The sequence below is a fragment of the Dendronephthya gigantea genome, unplaced genomic scaffold (genome assembly GCF_004324835.1).
Source record: "Dendronephthya gigantea isolate DGI-Jeju-01 unplaced genomic scaffold, DenGig_1.0 000224F, whole genome shotgun sequence".
Taxonomy (NCBI): Eukaryota; Metazoa; Cnidaria; class Anthozoa; order Malacalcyonacea; family Nephtheidae; genus Dendronephthya; species Dendronephthya gigantea.
The window spans coordinates 151,704-165,773 of record NW_021163234.1 but is presented as its reverse complement, the minus strand read 5'-3'; positions in this window follow the sequence as shown (position 1 = coordinate 165,773).

Below are 14,070 nucleotides of genomic sequence, written 5' to 3'. Positions count from 1 at the left end.
TCAATAGAGACATCCCTGCACTATTTGATTAACATGGCAACTTGATATATCAGAGTTTATATCATATGCCACTCATGGTGAAATAATTATCAATGATCTTTTCTTATATGCGCGTAGTTCAGCTGTACTGGCTGTGGAATAGCGGCATCTTAAAATTAACGATTGAGATTCCTTGACATGCATGCTTGTGATATCTGTCTCATTGAGATGCTGGCACTAGCCACACTTGTTAATACTATTGTAACATCCAAAGACAATAACAAATATGAATGATATTCTACACAGCTGTGTCTACTCACACAGAAACCTTAAAAGAAGCTTTATTTGCTTGCTGAAGCCATTGTGTATAAATATATACATAGAGCCAATATCAAATTTGGTACTTACAATCAGTGTTGGTAGATAGCTGCATGTTTGAGGCCAAACAACATCACACTAGTTCTTTGTTTCCTTTGTCTTTGCCTTTTATTTTCTTTGTTTTCTTGATAGCACTAATGACAATTTGGCCTCAAATATTTGCATATCTACCAACTCTGCTTACAATATGGTTTTTTAGCAACACAGAAATTGTGTATAAGATTGATTACAATTCAATACTGTACAACACCATAATAATGTCTTCTTAAAATTGTAATTATTATACTTGATAGCATCTCCTATCTGCCTTCTGAAATAGTAGGTTGACTTGTTGATTGTTATTCAAAGTATTTACTGGAAATTACCCATTGTTGCTAGATGACAGGCTGTAAAGTTGCAGTCATGTTACATGTAAGCTGAAATGTAAACAATTAACCCAAAAAACCAGTTCGGTGATCAGTTTATTGGTGACATTTCACAGCAATTTTAAACAAAATAGTTTTGTTATACTTTTAGAATATAATATATCTGTACTGTTACAGTAACACTCCCCTTGCTACTTAAATATATATATATATATATATATATAATTATATATATATATATATATATATATATATATATATATATATATATATGAATTATGGAAATATTTATGACACAACCCTCAAGACATGCAGGTATGTAAATAATACACTAGGTAAGAGGCTGAATATTGCATAGATTGTAAATATGCTGAGTTATACATGTATTGCTACTAACTGAAGATCAAAAGTAGGGTTAGCCTCAGAGCAATGCATCTTTTATTTTTTTACCTTGTCGAACACCAGACAATTTTTTCTGCGATGGGCTAATCACATGTATGTGTTGCCACTTTTATTAGCTAATAAACGGTAGCCTCTATAATACATCAGACTAAATATTTGTTTTCTATTGATCTCTATCGGTCAAAGTTCACAGTCTTATAACTTCAGAATAACTTCGGAGGTTAACAATGCCTTCTGTATTTATGTGTTAAATAAGCACTAAATACACCCAAAAATTGCCCCATTCTATAATATTTTATGGTAATACTATTTGCAACTTGTGGGAACTATAGAACACTGTGGCCTAAATAATTGAGTTGATGCAACAAATTCTTTATTCGTATTTTATATAAGCCAGCATTACCAAGAACAACCACAAAAATATTGTAAAAAATATTCTTGCCGTTCAAAGGAGCATAATGGTTTTCTTTTCTAAGTATATGGGTTCGATTCCCATAATGCTCTACTCTAGACTACCGGCTGCAAGAATTTAGGACGAATAATTTTTGGAACTCAAGAAGGTTTCGTAACTTCGTTTGTACATTGCACGTTTTGCTGTAAATGACAACAAAAGGGACGTAATGTATCTCCGAAATGGAAAGTAGGGCTGAGAGTTTTCCTATAAAAATACTGCTTTGTCGGAAAATACCCGGCGCAAATTCTCTCGGTGCCTAAAATGCTACAGACAACACGCTGATCGATCAAATCAACGCACAATAAATCAAATCTGATAAAGATTTACAGAGGCCGAAAACTTGATTCTCACACACTGCTGGGAGCCGCTGCAGCATCGGTAGATATTTCCGTTTGACTTGCGTTGGTAACAGGTCATTTCTTCCAAGTCCTTTTGTCCAACTCCAAGTTACGTCATCGGTCTTTGTAACAAGTCAAGTCATGCAAACTCTGTTGATGGAAGCAATAGATAGACACGCACCACTTAGAACCAGGCGAATCAGTAGCAAGAGATTCCCCTGGGTTACAAACGCATTGAGACAATTGATTTTTAAACGAGATTATTTAAAGAAGTAGCAATTTCTACGAAAGATTCACAAATTTGGTGCCGGTGTTGGAAATTCTTTGATAGAATGTTTTCACAACAAATCACAAGGTTTTTGTTCTCTATTTCTGATGTGTAATCACTATAATGCTTCTCAACGATTTTAAATCGATCATGCGCTTGTCAAAAAACGTCAAAAAAACGTTGCTTACATAAATTACATAATTAACATATATTAACGAGATAATCATAATTTCGCACACCAGTATAAATGTATAAGAAATCAAGTCAATAATGAAATAAAAAGCGAAACGACTTTATTTTACTAATAGTCTCGTTTTACATAAAGGAGACCCTAAACAAACATGAGTATAAGGAGTATAAATGAGTTATACTCTCGAAAATGGGAAAAACTAAGATAACTTAGTGAACAATTAATAACCTCACCTGTTGAAATAGCCGAAACTTTCAATAATTATTTCTCGAATGTTGGGGATGAATTAGCTCCTGAAATTCCTGTCTCTGAGTATGAACCAGAATCCTACCTTGACACAAACCAATGCAATTGTTACCCTGCAAATTCCTACGATGGACCATACCAAATAAGTTGCAGCACATGTAATTGCAACTTCTTTGACAGAAATATTTGCAAAATCCATTTATACTGGAATATTTCCTAATGAATGGAAGAAAGCAAGGTTGGGTGTAACGAATGAACCAAGTAATTATCGACTAATTAGGCTGGGGCGGTTTTTGAAAATACCCGAAACCGATAACCGAATAAAAAACCCCGATAAAACCAACAAAACGATCTTTTAAAACAAAGACGTCGTACGCGGTGTAACTTAATTTAACGACCGACCAGCAATGACTCATACCGTCCGATTACGAGCGGACGTATCGTTAAGAGCTCTGACTTATTAGCAAACGAATTTAACTCTTGTGAGGAAAATAACCATCTGAAGACTGCAGAAAGGGGAAAGTTAAAATGGTGTAAAGATTTCGAATCGCTTCAAATATTTATCGAAAAGGAATTAACTGATTTTAGAGGAGAGTGGTCAACACCTAGAGGCGGCGAAACACTCAATTGCACTGCGTGATATGGAAATCTCGGGGTTCACTTTCATGATAGACTGAGAGATGCAAACCCGTGCGCTCTTCGCTACTTTGCGCCATCTTGTTTATTTGGCGCGATTGTAATACGTCGCGCAATTCAAGGCGAACCGGGGAACGTCATGTATTTGCTCCTCAGCGTCGTGTATAAGTTGTTCAGCGTCATGTATTTGCTCTTGCATATTGTGCAATCAGTTACCTTATATGGAATACGTACTATAAGTGCCTATCCCTATACAAGCATTACGTTTCAACACAATTAACCCATTAAAAATGACAGCACTCCCTGGGTAAAATGTAACACCATATGGGAGTACAAAAATAAACTTCTTACAGAAATTGAGGAGCAAGACCTCTTTACCTCAAGACCGTTTATACTCTGTGTTGATTACATATGATTAAGTCTGCAACTTGTCTGTTTAGGGCAGATTAAAGCTACCCTGACAAGTGCAAGTAAAATAGTGGGAGTTATCATCACAGCTCCAGCATAAATATTCAAAGCAGTCATTTAGGAAGTGTACAGTTTAACCCATTCGGCACCAGCACTCTCTCCTTGACAAGTAAATCATCTGGCATTGGACAGAGTAAATACTAAAGTAGGCACATCAGGGTGCAATGCAACTCAATGGGTTAAGTATCAGTGTGCATGCAATTTATATATGCCACAAGCCAATAATCATGCTCCCTATCACCTGGTTATTTCCTGTCTAAAGCCAGGCAATTTTTGTTTGTCAAAGGGAGACCTGTTTTCCAATCTAAAACCAGGCAAATTTGATTGTCAAGGAAAGACCTAGCTTTGCCCACAATATATTACTGTCTCTTAACCAAAATTATTACATAGATAAATTTCCACTGCCTGCAATATGGTAGTCTACCCTACTATTTCACTCATCAGGCAGGCGGTGAATAAAGTGAAGTTACATGAAGGCATAAATGATAACTAAAATGCCCTATCATAATTAGACAGAAAAATAGCAAAGTAGGGTGCACCTAACTAGGGTAGATTTGCCCCTAATCAGTGGCGTACAGGAGACGATAATTGGGGGGGGGGGAAACATATTCATATATTCATTTTAACAGACTTGTAAAGATAGTGGATTTGAAAAGAAATTAATCTTGCACAACATGACTATATAATGTGCCTCCCCCCCATTATCATCTCCCATACGCCACTGCCTATAATAAAAATAGGTTAATTACCATGAGATATTAGCACATTGCCGTAATGGTCTTCCCTTAATGACTAAAATAGCCTGGCTTTAGAAAGGTTATAACAAACTAGTAGGGTGCACCATCATGACATTCATATATTGCACATTACCAAATACCAATTACCAATGGTCAATGGAATGAATGGATAACTAGTACAAACCATGTTTTGTTAACCCAATAAGGCAGTAAGGGTGTATAACGGTCCTAAAATTATTTCCTGAATTTTTGCAAACAAGCCAATACAAAGGATGGCAATTCTATGATTGTATCCAGTGTGGCTGCAGCACACTTAATTTTAATGAACAAATAATACAAGACAAAATGATATTACACCCGTCCTTTACATCTGCTTTATGACGCTTTGTAACCCGTATTCAGTGAAGCATAAATTGTGAAAAAAAATGCTATTTACATAAATGAATAATTATACCTTGGATACTAATTCGGTTTTCCACATGGACCTTTTCAAAATGTTGTCTCACTCTGCAAGGTATATCTTTTGCAAACTTGTTCTGTGGACAAAGCTGGCAATGGTAAAGCCGTCCTTGGCAAATATCATTTCCACAGGCTTGTTGATTGCACTGCGTGATATGGAAATCTCGGGGTTCACTTTCATGATAGACTGAGAGATGCAAACCCGTGCGCTCTTCGCTACTTTGCGCCATCTTGTTTATTTGGCGCGATTGTAATACGTCGCGCAATTCAAGGCGAACCGGGGAACGTCATGTATTTGCTCCTCAGCGTCGTGTATAAGTTGTTCAGCGTCATGTATTTGCTCTTGCATATTGTGCAATCAGTTACCTTATATGGAATACGTACTATAAGTGCCTATCAAAATAATACTTTTTAAGACGAGAAGCCTGTTTTAAAATGACCAATTGTTATACATGCACACGTTACTACTTGTATTTTTGTTCATTTTTAAATTGTATTGTTTTTATATCAATTTTGTTACATATGAGAAATTTTCAACCGGTACCTTAGGTACAACATACTTGCCAGCATGCAGTTTATCATGCTGTCATTGATTTATGTGCAAATACTTTAGTCAGCTTAACTTTATTTGCACCAGTAGCTGCCAACCTTGTACAAAGGGCTTTTTGCGCATGACAGAACTCCCCTTGCAAAACTTCTTCAGTTATTGTATGTAGATCAGCTGAAAAAAGGCGAGCGGGGGTTCTTGGGGTGGTTTTGACAAAAGGAAAGGCCTTTAGCAGAAAGTAATTTCAAAATGTAGACATCCAAATTCCAAATGAATTATACAATACAATTCTATTACATGAATTAGATTCAGGTTTTATAGATACGCCGGTTTTAAAAAATATTATAGGTTGATTAATATTGGACATTTCATGTTACAAATTATATCCGATATTATAGTACACGTATGGAATCAATTTACTTATAATTTAAAGTTGTTGCAATTTCAAATTGAATTCATCATTAAATTATTAAACCTGTAAACAGAGGAATACGAGTTTATATTTTATGTCATGCATAGAAACCTCTTATGCTCTTAGTTTTTCTCTGTGTAACAATAGCCATGCAATTAGTTTAAAAAAAACAGAAAATGAAAAGATTCAAAAGAACAGACACAAGTTCTGCAATTAGGAAGACAATTCAGACAATAAATTTTTAACATTCTAACATTTTTAACAGACATGTAAAAAAGCAAAAATCTTTGAAATGACGATCAAACGGTGAAATACATCATCGTATACACTTGTATTTTGTGTTGTAATCTAGCGGGCATAATTATTATACCAATACCGAAACCTCATGAAATAACACAAAATCTATATGAATATGATTGGACTTTTAATCTAACTAAAATTTTTTCGATATTTCTTAAAAAATTGCCCTTGAGGTTGAAACCAAATCATATTAACTTTTTTGAACAATTCTACATATATCAGTTTGTTGCTATGCTATACGCGGATATGGATTACTGATGTCATCTGTCACCTGTTAAAGGTAATTGACTGTAATGCGAACTTTACAGTCTAACATAAATTTTTGAACTTGCAATTGAACAAAAGCGTTTATCTGAATAAATCAGATAAGCGCTTTTGTTCAATTGCAAGTTCAAAAATTTATGTTAGACTGTAAAGTTCGCATTACAGTCAATTACCTTTAACAGGTTCCCCAGTGATGTCATCTCAGCAACTTGCTTGATGTCATCTCACCAACTATTTTATTTCAAGGAGCTAACGCGTTGCTGAGATTACATTACTGGGAACCAGCATGTTCAACTGAAGTTTCTGCCCGTCTTATATCGAACTCTGCAATGGCAATATATAAGATAGAAGTTGCTTTCATTTCAAATTTTGTCTCGTGCTTTATATAATTCTATAATAACAAGGCAGCTTTCTTTGATTGCAAAATCTGGCATTATGAACTTTTATGGTAATTAATATCCTGAATTTCTGGTTATGACTCCATTTAGGCTATTCTTTGCTGGTAAATTGAGTGTGGCGTAACGGGGCTTCAGTGTCAGATATAAATTTCAAATGATTATAATAAAGTGGAAACTACACTTCATGCAGTGCAATTATATTTTGTCAATTATATTTTCCATTCGTAACGACGGGCAATGACATGCACAGGTTCGATCTACGCCTTTAATAAAAGTATATCAGAAAAAAAATTAAAAGAGATTTAAGTTCAGGCATGTTTTAATGGAATAGCTTTTTAGCAAAATAGGATCAAAATAAACTATGTTTAACTTGAAATAAGATTAGCGTATCAAAAAAGGGCGTATATACATACATTAAATACTTTTAGTAAACTACAGTTAAAATGGCGATTTCAAAAATATTGTCAAGCTATATTGGCTTAATTCGTCCAAATGAAACAATTCCGACTGGCCGAGACTTGCTCCACGGTGGCACCATTACGTGGTTTTGTTATCTTCTTTGGCTTTGGTTTTACAAACCTGCCCTTTCATGTCGAGAAACTTACAATTGCGAAAGGTCAGGTCACGAAAACTTGGTCTTAGAAGAATAATCTGCATGGGGTGTGTCTGCGGAAGTGTCCTCTTGCTGCGATAAGAAATGCACCCTGTTGCGTGATATGCTGTCTTTTTCAAAAATAAGTATGCAATGCATACATGTGGGTAGCCCCAAACTTGGCAAAGATTTTCAAGTTTTGTTCAATGTCAAATGACAGGCCGCAATAATGGCGCGGGGAAAGGGTCCTACTAATAACCGACAACAACCGACAACAAGCTAAAAATTACTGACAGAAAGCTTATTATCATCGACAACGATGAAATAGACGCTAATAAACTCAACTGCATGATGCTTAGTTTTACGTTCTAATGCCATACGTAAAGGCAAAAATGGGCTAGTTTGCTAGTTGGATACAGTTATAACAAAGTAGACATAAGAATAATTAATTAAATACCAATGAAATACCATTTCTGCGATTAATTTATCTGAAAGTTTAGGCCAGTTTACACCGATCAGGCTGACAAAATTCCAGCTCCGCCCAGTCTCTTTCGTAGATAAACAAACTCGGCGGACAGATGCATCATCGCTCATCGTTTTTCCGCGTGTAGCATAGTGGTTAACCCGCGAACGGGCTACCCACAAAATCCGTTTGCGATATCATAGACGAATCTCTTGACTTCGCTGAAGCGAGTTACATTATTCCAAAACTGAGCCTGAGGTAAGTCCTTGCTATCATTAGCCAAATCATTATGATTAGAGACGGAAACTCGTCTTAGATTTATGGGAAACTCATCGAAGACGGGAAACTGTGTGAATCTTTCCCGAACTTTCCCGTCTAACTTCCCCGTCTAACTTCCCCGTCTAAAGACGGGTACTGAGTTGGTCGGGAATCCCGTCTAGACGAGAAACTCGTCTTAAAATCGTATTTTGATGGGTAAATTAGACGAGTTTCTAAAATATCAACGCCAACGGGGTCAAAGACGGAACAACGCTTAGAGAAAAAAACAAAATTATTATCCCGTATATATAAGAATTACGATACCTTTTTAGCATTACCCAACCCATCGTACGTATATAAATTTATCCATCTGGGGCCGGTTGTATCAAGCCCGTTTAGCTTGAACGGGGAATACGTCAAAGTTAAATAACATGCACTCTTACATCTTTCTTGAATGAGTGAACTTGAATATTATTCAATGCATGAATATGTATAGTTGTAAACAGTATCGTTGTATTAAGGTTAAAAACATCTATAGTTTGCTTCAATTGCATGCATGCTTGTTGAATAAAACGGCCCCATGGGGTCGGTTGTATCAAGCCCGTTTAGCTTAAGCGATAAGTTAAGTTCAAAACAGGCTGCCGTTTTATTCAACAAGTTAACTAAATGTTTTTGACATTAATACAAAGATACTGTTTACAACTACATATATTCAGTGCATAATATTCAAGTTGACGCATTCAAGAGAGTTGTAAGAGTGTTGTTTCATTTTGACTTATCCACCATTTAAGCTAAACGGGCTTGATACAACCGGCCCCTGATCATATGAATATTGAATGGTCGTATTCAGACGGGTTATTTTTTGTGAATTGTATTCGACCCATGCAAATCACTTGAACTCGAAGACGCACAGACACGGAAGGCCGGGACTAGATTGAGTTCAGAAATATCACCTATCAGACCAACAGCTTTATTAAAACTGTTTGGTTACAGCTTTTTTTACATTGGGCACTTCTGCAATCCGCCAAATTTAATATATATCGCTCAAGTCTTCGCTGTGTTTTCTCAACGTAGCTATGATATAGAAAGTGCTTATATTTATGGGAGGAATTTCATACCCGGATATGGTTAGCGAATTGTTTCAAAATTCAACAAAGAATTTTAGGAGTCAACAATGTTGTGCTGCACCCACTGACCTTAGTGACCTATAATTATTACATTATTGACTGAAAGCGCGATCTATTCTAAAGAACTGTTCTAAAGAACACGAACAAGTTTGTTACGTTAAACTCACGAGCGATTGCGTTCGAAGCATTTTTGCCGTTGATAAATATAAACTCGAGCCGAAAAATGAAAAAACAAAACATGAACGGAACGTTTATTTCATTTTTTTAAATACCGAGGTATACAATGACAATAACTGCAGAGCGGCATAGTTATAAACCCGGCTTCATATTAATCATATATCAACGTATTCAAATGCATATAACGACAATTCTTTAGTCAAAATTTTTAATGCTCTATCATGGACACTCAGACAATTGACTAGAATATTTCACAACAAGTAAATATAATGCACAAATTTACAAATATGTAAGCATTTTAAATCGATATTGGGCAGAATTATTTATTCGTTTGCGTACGTGTACTGTCCTTGTTAATATTTTTGCACGCGAAGATGTGACAAAACTATTGAAAACACTGCATCTTGAACATCTTGAAAAGCACTCCTCGAATATCAGAAGTAATATCCTTCTTTTTTACAGATCGTCAAATTTGCACAATACACTCACTCAAAACGTTTTTAATAATCTAAGCGCGCCCACAAACTAAAAAAAATCAGTCTGCGGTAATTTTCATCGACGCGTTGACCTATATGACGTGAGCAACGGCGGGGACACATTTAGGCCTCGAGCGGCGAGCGCTTAGTCCATCTAATATAGGTCATTGGCTGCACCCCTGCCACCTCATGGAGCAGTATTGTTGAAAATATTCCTGAGAACAAACCTTGTTGAACATCAATGTTGTTGCGGCCAGTTGTTTTATTGATGGTTCAAAAAGGCTCAACAATGCGGAAACTACTGTGAAACCGTAGTTCTGTTGATCCAGGAGAGGTAGACAAACCGTGATGGGCATGCAGGGCCTAGGCCAACAGCGACTAAATAGGCTGTTTTTATAGTAAAAGTTGAAAGCTATTTTGCATGAAACACAATGATTAGTTAGTATACACAATTATACATGCGATATTCATTACCTCACAAATTGTTCACAAGATGTTCCGGATCGTTGTGGTTTTTGATAAATATCTTTTTGATTTTCGTGCTAAATATCGTGATAAATTATCGTGCTAATATTTCGTGATAAATATCTTTTTGATTTTAGTTTTATAATTCAAAATATCAGTTATGCTGACGCGAACCAAAATTTTAATTTAGCCAATCGCACGCTTGCAAACGTTTGCTGCATGGTTACCAGTTTTAACTCGTCTTAAATTCACACATGCGCATAACTTACAAAAACGCCCAACGTCCATGACATAATGGCGGACAACTTTCATTTCGCATTTGCATTCCCGGGCGTAATCAAAATCTCCGGGCGGAATTAGTACCCTCGCCCGCTCGGGGATTATGCTAGTAGCTCGAGTCGTATATGAGCTGTAGCCGACGAGATGCGTACCACTGAGTTGGCTATCAGCCATATACAACGAGAGTGAGTGGTGTAATTGTTTTATAATATATAAATAAAATAAATATCTTTTTGATTTTCGTGGTTTCTTAAATAGTTTTCATTATATGTTATTTGTTTCAGAATTTAACTGTTGTAAAACGTCACGAAATGGCATACACTCCAATCTCTGAAGACGAGCTGCATAACTATGGTGAATTGCCCGAAATAAGCGGTAATTCAATCATTTATGAACTTTCGGATGCCAAGATCCCTCCGAATGCAAGAGAGATTCTCGTTTATCTCTGGGCCACAACCCAGAGTGACGAGGAATTTCATCGTTATTACTATAGAATCCAAACCACAGATGGCACGCGGTCCTTCACCCAGTACATGAATGTTGCTGCATCCAAGGATGTTTCTCTCAATTCCGCCAACCTTTGGCTTCCTGTTTTTTCAGGATACGGTAGGTAATTTTCAATCTTCGCGGTTCTTGTAGAACGTCTGCTCACTAAAAGCTTTTAACATTTTCTTCAGGGCAAGTTACTGTACAATTGATTGACGCTGAAAATCCAGGGGCAAAAGGCAAAAGCATTGCTTGCAGACGCCAGACGAAATGCCAGAAAGTTGGAGAAAAGTACCTATTTTCAGTGAATTCTTCATCCTGGGTTACAGCTATTAAAGTTTTAAAACTTTCCGGCTAAATATGTTGTACCACCTTTTTTGAAAATACCGTGTGATTACGTTTATAAATAAATTTGCTTCACTTTATTCTGATTTGATCAATTTTACTTCCGATCTAGTACCAAACTATATTCTACTCTTTCTTAGGCTAGTTTCCAGTCAGAAAAATCATATTCTTCGGACCGTATCGGGCAGAAACGTCTCTTTTATCATTTTTTTCTCAACTAATTGTCTTTAGCAGAAAAGAAACCGTACTGGACTGCATGTTTAAACTTTCCTGACTGGAAACCAGGCTTTAGGTGCTGTTTACATGATCCCGTTTAGACGAGCTTCGTCGAAGCGTGAGATTAGCTTGAGGTGTCGAGATGAGTATATAACATTATCCTATCAGTGATGTAATCATCCTGACAATATCATGTGCTTGTTTGGTTTCGGCATAAAGACTTATTAAAAAAATACCTCAAAATCCACTCACGTTTCTTTGAAACTCGGGTATAACCGCGGGTTCGTGTAAACAGCTTCTTAATGTGGAATGATAGCCTGGACCGGTGGTTATTTTACTAAAGTAATAATAAGTTCGGCGCGGGGTTCGGTAAGTGGGTTTTATAAGAGAGCTTTAGATTTGACTACGGCTCCCGCTACGGCTACGAGATTCGTCACATTGACGTGATATTCGTGATACTTCGTACTTATGCCAGAGGCACGTAGCCCTCGCTCATCTGACTACGGCATTTTAACAAAACTTCGTAGTCCTGACTACGTGATTTAAAAAGCAATAAAAGTTGACATTTTTTCGTTTTTTTCCAGAAAAAAAATTTTGAGAAATGTTTTCCATGACTGTGGCCTTTGAATACGTGTATTTTTGGAAATGCTGAGGGTAAAATTCCCGAAATATTTGACGGGATAAACATGCGTTTATTATTGTGTTTGCAGAGATTTATCATGCCAGTACGAGGTGGCGTATGCATACAACGTTTGTTTCGCGCCACAGTGACGAATCTCGTAGCCGTAGCGGGAGCCGTAGTCAAATCTAAAGCTCTCTATAATAAACATGCATGGATACTTGCAGGGAGGTGAAACCTGCAAGTATGTTTAGTTTTTTTCTCATGCCTTTTCGGGAAAAAGAGTTCAGAAAGTTACGCATTGTAAAATTTTTAGTACGTAATTTCTTGTTCAAAAAACGAATATTCTAGTCGCAAACACGGCAACATAAACACTCGCTATTACGCTCGAATTAAAGCAAAAAAAATCTAAAATGCTCCCTTACTTTCGAAGGAGAAAATGCACGTATTCTGCGAAAAAATTGCCATTGTTTGCTGATTTTGCCAAACAATTTTCCGCGGCCATCTTGAAAATCTGGAATTCACCGGTGAGTTCGGAAATATAAAAATATAAATTTCAAGTTGAGTTCGAGAAGGCCATAACGATGAACGATGTATTTTGGCTTTTCTCATGCAGGAGAAAAAAACCCCTCTTTTTCGCAACTGTTTATTTTTCAGTTTTTTAATGTGGCCCTACTCGCAAAACACTAGCTCAACGTATAAAATTTTATAAATGATTTATCATTTTAGTAAGAAGTGCTCGAGCTAACATAGCAAAGGCGTCTGAATCCTTGCTATAGCTTATCTCGTTTTAAAAAATCCATTGAGGTCCCACAGTTTTTAATGTTGTCTACAAATTGCTTTAAAAGTTAACTTTGAAGTGAAATAATTAACAACTAGAAATACATTGCATGCAAAGTCCCCTCGCCTGAAGCGATATTTATATTTCTTATATTTCCATCACTGAAATTCTATAACACTCGTTTCTGCTGAATGATCGAACCCGTTGAAGTAAAATCCTATATCTTGGTACAATTATAAAGTCGACATTCAACTATAATCGTAATTCATTATAAATTGTGCTACGAATAGTTTTAAATACTACAATTTTTAGCGAAATTTCAATTCCTTTTTAAACAGATTGACCTTAAAAATATATGCTTTCCCAATCAAAATCATTTTAACGAAATTGACGAATAAATTCAAAGAGGTGTCGTACGTTTGTTCATAAATCTACAAGTTAAACTACGAAATACTTGAATGCTTTAAAATACAAAATCTACCTATTTACCTGTTCAAAAACACTCCAAAAATGCTTTAAAATCGTAGATTTTTCACCATCTATTTGAATCAAAGTTTTTCTATCCGAAAGCATCATCTACTTTACATTTTAATCATTTTTACGAGTGAATTTTTCCGTATATTTTCAAAACCATCCAAATGAAAAATATTTTTAAAAAAGTTTTATAATTCAAAATATCAGTTATGCTGACGCGAACCAAAATTTTAATTTAGCCAATCGCACGCTTGCAAACGTTTGCTGGTTACCAGTTTTAACTCGTCTTAAATTCACACATGCGCATAACTTACAAAAACGCCCAACGTCCATGACATAATGGCGGACAACTTTCATTTCGCATTTGCATTCCCGGGCGTAATCAAAATCTCCCGGGCGTAAGCAAATTCTCGGGGATTCAGTGCTAGTAGCTCGAGTCGTATATAGCTGTAGCCGACGAGATGCGTACCA